This window comes from Bacillus rossius, chromosome 6 (assembly GCF_032445375.1).
Source record: "Bacillus rossius redtenbacheri isolate Brsri chromosome 6, Brsri_v3, whole genome shotgun sequence".
NCBI classification, from domain to species: Eukaryota; Metazoa; Arthropoda; class Insecta; order Phasmatodea; family Bacillidae; genus Bacillus; species Bacillus rossius.
The window spans coordinates 15,849,244-15,855,243 of NC_086334.1; positions in this window are offsets into that span (position 1 = coordinate 15,849,244).

Below are 6,000 nucleotides of genomic sequence, written 5' to 3' on the forward strand. Positions count from 1 at the left end.
TCAGCCTTTTTCATGTCAAGACTTTATTGGTATTCTACATGTACTGATGGTTATTCTTGACAATATTTTGGTGATTTTCTCCGCATGCTGCATGTTATTACTGACACATGGTTTTTTTTTATTGTTTGTGTGCTGTTGGTTATTATTGGCGAGAATTTCGTTTGTTTTTTTAGTGTGCTCCTGGTTATTCATGATAAAACAATCAATCTGTGCATTTTTTTTTTTAAAAAGATAAGCAAATGTACTCAGAGATTCGTTTAATTTGTGAATTCATGTTAGCAAATAAACTTTAATCAGACGGATATTATACCACCAAATGTTATTACTTACTTGATTACTATACATCCAAATATATGAGAAACTTCAACTTTCAAGATGGTTTCCCCCCCTCCCCTTGAGTTACAGCGAAGCCCCTCTTTTTTCGATCGTGAGTGAGAATTCCACATCCCACAAAGAAACTGTTTTGCATTTTTTACATTACAACTAATAATGAATGATACAATATATTTTTTCCTGATGTACAAGAGAGTTTAAAATTGATAAATAGTTTTTTAAGCAAATGTTTGTGTTCTCTCATTTATTAAATTGAGAAAAATATGTAATCGAAGGAATGTTAAGTATTTTGTTTGTAAATGAATTTTAGTCGACTTTTTTTGTTAATATATTTACTTTATCTCTCCCTAGATCATCTAAGCTTGTCAATGTGATATTAGTACAGCTTCATCGCTGGAAATGAAATATATACTATTTTATGTGTACAATCTTTTCTCTCTGTCAAGGAGGCGGCACGAGTCTAAGAACGAAGTGTGTGCCTTTTTTGTTTCTCTTCATGTGATGTATTACTTTGTTCCATAATGAAGGAATGAATGATCCTTTCTTTCTAAATCTAGCATTCTGTGATAGCATTCGCAGAATTGTGACTGAAAGGGCTGTCAATTGCGTGGTGATTTTCGTGAAATATGCAGTGTTTTATATTATTCAATTATTTTGAAATGCATTATTTTAATGTGTTTCACCGTCCTATGTTTACTGTTTCAGGAGGTCTACCTAGTCAGAGGTGAATCTGCATTAGTGAAGCGAGATAATTGCAATGCTTGCTAACGCTTCTAGTGCAGATTCGTCTCTAAGCGCAGGGGCTTGGACTGGCGTGCAGTCATCTCGTATTGCATATGTTAGGTGTGGGATTTGTGTGGTATCCAGACATCAGACCTATGGTTTGGGGAAAATGAAGATAATTGCGTAATAAAATCTTCTCGCATGCAAGGACTTGCACATGATATTTCATCTCTAAAATTAACTTTGAATTTTTTTTAATATTTAGCTCCTTTTCATAAACAGATGTAAGTCTTGAGTGGTTTTCAAAATATCGTACTTACTTCTGAAGCCATGCAGGGTGTATGTATGTATGTATGTATGTATGTATGTGTGTGTAAATAAGCAAGTGTCTGTATTTCATGTGCAATTTTTTCATAAACAAATTAGCATCTTTAGTAGTTATTTTAATCAATATTTCTAACCTGAAGCTTCGCACTTCGTATGTGCGGTCTCCTACCATGTAAATAATGCCTTGTGTAATAACAATTTTTTGAGGGGTGTGGGGTGTATGTTTGCTTAGTTAAACTGTTGCTGTTTTTTGATGGATAAAAGTATTAATTCTGAGTCGTTGAAGGTAACAAGGGCATTCCAGAGGCAATCCGTCAGCCCGATCATAGTAAAGAATCAAGTGTTGTCCGCTCGTTTTGTAGTATGGTTTCTGGTACCATCCAATCTACACAAAATTTAAATATTATGTGTTTTAATATGTTGCCTTTGTAAATAAAAGTACATTATTTGGGCAAGTATGTATTTCATCTCAGTGCACGCATGCGCACGCATGTGTGTGTGTGTGTGTGGTAGGATGGTTAAGCCTAACATGTAAATAAAACCTGTATGAGATAATATAATTTTTAATTTCTAGATGCAGTAACAGCATCCTAGGATGAAATTTCTACCGTAAGGTTTAAGGGAAGTATATTTTTTTTTGGTCTTACAGAATTTTAGCGTAATGGTGAAGCAGCATCATTGTAAAAGGGGAAGAGAGGGAGATGTTTTATTTGACCAATGAAAAGAAAGCTTAAGGTAAGTCTCCTTAAATGTTTGTGAAAAGGGTTTGTTCCTGGAACATCAGCAAAATGTGTCATTCTGTGGATGTTCAACTGATTGTTCGCAATGAAATGCTAAAAATTTATAAACGAATGTTGGTCATAATAAATGTAGAATAAATTGTTAATGTTTTAGTTTTGTAATGTGTTCTTACTTTTAATAAATGTATTAAACATACCCGATTTTTTTTATTTCCTTGCATTACTAGTATTACCATTTAGCTACCTGTCTACCCGAGTGTCAGATTGGCGCCACGAAGTCGGTGACTAACGGGCCTGTTGTAGCATGCGCGTCATGACTGCAGCTCGAGTGCTTCGTGATGACACTTTGACGAGCAGTTGGTGGCAGGCTCAGACATTCATGAGCGCCTCATGGCGCCACAAAGTCGCGGACTAATGTACCAGTTGTGACATGCACGGTCAATTCTATTGTTTGGGTCCCCTGGACACTGTGAGATGACATTCCTGAGTGATGAGTCACGATGCAGGCAGTGCCTCGCGCCCTAATCTCTAATCACCTAGGTCATTCGTGGTTTTACCCGAGTGTGGTTTCCCATGTTTGGCTGTCAGGTTACATTTCTACCACCACCACTCACAGACCTGCTGCGACATGCACATGAGTCATGCTGGGTTTTTCCGAAGACAATGGTACTTCCATGTACTACATTCCTATTGGCGGATACAACAGAAATACTCTGTTCCTAATGTTTTTCCAAGAACAGGCAGGTCCGAGGCTATAAAAGGCCAGGATTAACTGTCGGAGCTTCATTGTGTTCTTGGAGTTTGAGTGAGCTAGTTCGTGTGTGAGTTTCGCTGCTACCACGATTCCTACCGCCACTGATACATCATCTTCTGCAGCTCCACTTCATCGTTTTCTGAGGTATGCTACATGTTTCGTTAATATTTTTATGTTTCTCAGCTTTTTCGTAGGTTATCTGATAGCTAGTTTTTTCTCTGTACACTTATGTATGGGTAACCAGGAATTGTTTAGCTTAAACTTTTAACAGTACTTTAAATATTCTAGCATTTTTGAGTTGTGCATTAGTGTAGTTTTGAGGTTATGTAATCAATCATTTTGAGTTAACATTGAATACTTTTTCAGCTTTAACTTTTATGAGTAGGTACTTTAAATATTCTACCATTTTTAGGATTGTACATGAAGGAATAGCTTTGAGGTTATGTTTGCAACTTTTTTTATTTAGTAACATTACTAGTAGTTTAGGTTAGTAAGCTTGAGTGCTAGAGCTTTAAGGTTATGTTTGTAACTTTTTTATTTAGTTACATTGCTATCAGTTTAGGTTAATAAGCTTGAGGGATAGAGTTTTGAGGTTATGTTTGCAACTTTTTCGTGTTAACATCTAGCTACATTGTATTCTTAATTCTTTTGTTATAGTTCTCCGTGCGTCGAGCTACCCTTGTGTGTTCCGTACGTTGAGACCAGTCTACCGAGTGTCGTGATGATGGCGTCTACCGTTCAGAAATGCCGTTTCTGCTCTGCTACATTCACGGCAGGCCACAACCGCTACCGGCACGAGCGTCAGTGTGCTGAGAACCAGCATCGTGACCACCAACAGTGCCACCTATGTGGAAAGATGGTCGCACGCAGCGATAAGATGCAGCAGCACCTTGCATCATGTGCTGGAGCTGTCGCTACGACATCAGGCATGCGGTGTAGCTTCTGCTACAAGGCCTTCGCCCGTGCTGATTTTGCAAGACGCCATGAGAAGTCGGCTTGCGGTCTTAACCCAAACCGCATATCACATACCTGCGACAACTGTGCTAAGGAGTTCGCCAGGGCTGATAAGTTAAAAGCCCACATCAAGGTATGCAAGGGGCCTGCTCCGCCTCCAACAAAGAAGCAGAGGATGGTAGCAGTTAAGCCTGCAGTTACGCCCAAGCCTTCGACCAGCCGAACAAAGGTGGTGACCGGGACTGGTTTGGCCAATACCCACGGCTTCATCACCGCCGAAGTGGGTTTCAAGGGTAACTTGAAGACGTACATGGCAGAAAATACATCAAGTTCTGCCAAGGATATTTGTACATACCTGGACTCCATCAAGAACAAAATAATCAACCAACTTGTGGAGGAGATTGAAGAGAACGGACCTCTCAAATTCAATATCGTGCTCGAGTGCGCCTACAAAAAACCCGTAGATGCCTGTGAAGACAAGAGGGCCTTCAAAACCATGAATGTCCCCCTCTACGCAGTTCATGAGGTGGAGGAGGCAGTTACCGAGTCCATCTCTAAGATCTGCAAGGAGGAGGAAGACTACATGGGTAAGGGGTCCGGATGGACTTTGTCGGCCGTTAAGCGACTACAGTTGAGAATCAACAAGCTCGATCCACTCCGTGCCAGCTCCTACATCGAATTACCTACTTCCATCAAAGACAAATACGCAGTGATAAATCCGCAAAACCTCGAAGACCACATGTGCTTTAAGTGGTCGATTCTTGTGAAGTACGTGGAAGGTGAGCATCCTGAACGTGTCAACCAGCGCTACCATGACTTGGAGGGGAAGTTCAACTTCAACAACACTGACTTCCCTACTCCAATCAAGCAAATACCACTGTTTGAAAAACAGAACCCCGGAGTCTCCATCAACATCTACAGTATCGACGAGAATCTGAATGTTGTTCCTGCACGAGTCGCTCCTGAAGAAAAAGAACATCATTTCGATCTTCTGCTCTTGGTCAATGACGATTCATCCCATTTCACCTACATCACTAATTTTTCTGCTCTGGTTCGGTCCCAAATCACTACACATCATGATGCTATTCATGTTTGTAAAAGATGCTTCAAGCATTACAATGATCGGGGTAGGTTTAGCGGGCTCACTGGTCTTCAGTGTTTGGAAAAACACCGTGAGCTCTGCAAACAGCATGCTGCTGTTAGGATGGAGATGCCATCGCCCGATCAAAACGGCCAGCCACCTGTTCTGAAGTTCAAAAACTTCCATCACAGTGATAAGATGCCCATCGTGGTATATTGCGACTTTGAAGCTATTCTAGAGAAAATCCATACATGTCACCCGAATACTGATGAGTCATACACGCTGCAGTACCAAAAGCATAAAGCATACAGCTACTGTATTTACGTGAAAGCTGATAATACCATCATTCCTGCACACCTCACTTCAGCACTTCCATCAGAGCCTGAATTGTATCGCGGTTGTGACGCAGAGGATAAGTTCATATCCCGCATTGTGGAGATTGGACATGACGTACAGAAAATATTTTCTACGTCTGTTCCTATGACTCCGCTCACACATGCACAAAACACTGCTTTTCTGCAAGCAAGGTGTTGTTGCTACTGTGGAGGAAAGTTCGGAGGAACTGTAAAGAAAGTTCGTGACCACAATCACTTCACCGGCGAATTTATTGGGCCTGCATGTAATGACTGCAACCTTCTCAGGCGCAGACCGAAAAAGTTGATTGTGTTCTTCCACAACCTGGCATACGATCAGAACTTCATTATCAGGAAGTTGGGGTATGATAGTAAAGACATCTTCATCATTCCGAATTCAGAGGAGAAGCTGATAACTTTTTCCAAGAAGTTACATGATAAGTTCAGCATTCAGTTTGTCGATACGTTCCGTTTTATGAGTCGGGGTCTTGCTTCGCTCGCTGAGTTCTTGCCTGCAGACAAGTTTATAAGTACTACTGAGTTTTTCGCGCCTGATGAGTTGGAGTTGGTTACCCGCAAGGGTGTCTTCCCGTATGATTTTGTGGATTCTTTTGCTCGACTAGATGATACTCGTCTTCCATCCATCGATGATTTCTACAATAGTCTGACTGATTCCATGATTTCAGAGATGGAGTACGCTCATGCAGTGAAAGTCTGGGACAAGTTTCAGTGTGC